The sequence below is a fragment of the Nicotiana attenuata genome, chromosome 2, assembly GCF_001879085.1.
Source record: "Nicotiana attenuata strain UT chromosome 2, NIATTr2, whole genome shotgun sequence".
Taxonomy (NCBI): Eukaryota; Viridiplantae; Streptophyta; class Magnoliopsida; order Solanales; family Solanaceae; genus Nicotiana; species Nicotiana attenuata.
This window is the reverse complement of record NC_031990.1, coordinates 72,305,640-72,308,391: the sequence shown is the minus strand read 5'-3', so window position 1 is coordinate 72,308,391 and position 2,752 is coordinate 72,305,640.

Sequence of the window (2,752 nt, the reverse complement as noted above, 5' to 3'; positions counted from 1 at the left end):
AAGAGGGAACTGTGAAAGGGGGGACTGGCTATGACTAAGAAGAGCACTACTATGAAGCCAAGGGGAGAAGATTCTTCAGTTATCTGCAGCTTCCTTTTCATCTTTTATACTCCTTCCGCTGTAATCCAAGTCTGTCACATATGTAAGCTTACCATTCTCGCTTAACGTATGATAGCTATCTCAAGAAATATTAAATCAATTTATTCTCTTCCAATTTTTATGCTTAATATGTTGCGATCTAAAGTTAATTACCTTTGGCTAAGATTTATCCTTTATTCCATTCACTAATTGGTTTAATAAAAAATTTAATACTTTTTTGTCAAACAGTTGGTAAATGCTCCATATAACGTCTACACTACTCCGTTACTTCTGGAAACAGTCATTTTACGTTAAATGGAAAAATTAATAGGAGTAAGTTGTAACATATATTTATTCTTTATATTGAATGGATATCCGTAATTTTTTTTTCTTTTGAGAATCCCAACTCAATTCTGGCACGTTATTAACGTACAAATCAAGAGATCCTTCTTTAACAAAAATTTCTGGTAAACAAAATCAGAGAAAGTTTTTGCACATCGTCAGTTAAGTTTAGTACCGTTAAGTTGGTGCAAGTCTGCTACAAACTTCGCACATTTTGGGCTATCAATTTAGGGGTTCTGGCATGGTATGACAATGTACTCTCGTAATTAGTAGAAAAAAGTCATACTTATAAATATTGGCACCAAGTAGCCAATAAATGTATATCACTACAAAAACGGGAGGAAGTACACGGTTAGCCACTAATAACACATGTATTTACTTCTAAGCCACTGTTTAAAATGTCTTTAGTCTTTAGCCACTGCTTTAATAAACTTTAACTGCCCGGACAAAAATACCCTTCTGCTCATGTCCTTAACTTTAGAATAACTCCAGGACTTCAGGACTACGTGTCCTTTAACTTTTAAACTTGGAACTCTAAGTTCAGGACTTCAGGTCCTTAACTTTTGAACTTAACTTCAGGACTTCACGACTACATGTCCTTAACTTTTGAACTTAACTTCATAAGTTCAGAACCAAGTGTCCTTAACTTTTGAGCTTGTTAGTCTAAGTTCAGGACCTACTGTCCTTAACTTTTGGGCTTCTTAGCCTAAGTTCAGGACCTATTGTCCTTAACTTTTGAGCTTGTTAGTCTAAGTTCAGGACTTCAGGACCTATTGTCCTTAACTTTTGAACTTGTAACTGTAAGTTCAGGACCTATTGTCCTTAACTTTTGGGCTTCTTAGCCTAAGTTCAGTGCCTATTGTCCTTAACTTTTGAGTTTGTTAGTCTAAGTTCAGGACTTCAGGACCTATTGTCCTTAACTTTTGAACTTGTAACTGTAAGTTTAGGACCTATTCTCCTTAACTTTTGAGCTTGTTAGTCTAAGTTCAGGACCAAGTGTCCTTAACTTTTGAACTTGTAATTCTAAGTGCAGGACCAAGTGTCCTTAACTTTTGAACTTGGAACTCGAAGTTCAGGACCAAGCGTCCTTAACTTTTGAACTTGTAACCGTAAGTTCAGGATCCATAACGCAGCAGAAAATCAAACGTTTTTGAGCTTGTAACTAACCAAATGAAGTGCACAAAATTCTTCCAGAATCATCGTAGTTTGCTATTGATTGTTTCAATAAATAAAACCAAAAACGGTAGTAACCCATACTACAAATTTTAAGAATGTATATCTGTATCGATACTCTGAACAAAGCACTTCTATCCAATAAATGAACCCATAACGAGATCAACAATGTTAAATGAACGTAACATTGTTTCTGTCTTTTGATATTTCTCAATTCTCGTCGATATAGAGGCAACCTGGTATTAGCTATGTTGTGGCGTCACTCGGAGAATGTAGAACTTGAGAAGGTGAAAGTTGCTCACTACTATGCGGCGTCAAAGCCATGGAGGTTCACTGGCAAGGAAGAGAACATGGACAGAAAAGAGATAGAAGAAAGGGTAATACTGTCTTTTCATATTGATTTTAATAGACTAGTGGCTATTTTTGCTCAGCATTAAAAATGCTAGATAAAAACTAAATATCGCTTTAAAAAGTGGCTATCCCACGCAATTTTTACACAAAAACGTGTATATCACAACTTTATTTTTATTTCCTTCTGTATATCAAAATGTATAATAAAATTTCATTTTCATTATTTGTTTATCTAAAATATAAAATTATAAATATAGTTATTTAAAATTTATTGTCGTCTCTATATCAATACATATCATAATAAATATAATTGTACTATTTGTATATGGCAGTGTATAATACATCAAATATGTGTATACCAAAATGGATATCACAAGTTTATTTTCCTTCTTTGTATATATCAAAAAATTATATCCTTCTTTGTATATCAAAAATTATTCACTCCCACAACTTGCTCTGAAAAGATATTATATCAAAAATTTATTTTTTCTTCTTTGATCAAAAAAATTGGAGTAAGTTTATTCAGAATGAATTTTGCCCTATTAAAATCAAATTGGACGATTTGATTTACATTTAACCTTATAGGGTGTGTTTGGTATGAAGGAAAATATTTTCCGGAAAATATTTTTCAATTTTCCTATGTTTGGTTGGCTTAAATGTTTTGGAAAACATTTTCCTCATGAACTCATTTTCCTCCAATTGGAGGAAAATGTTTTCCTTATCAAGAGAAGGGAAAATATTTTCCAAAAATCTTTCTCAACCTTCCCGCCCACCCCTCTCCAAAAAGCCTTTTTTTTAAAAAAAAAAA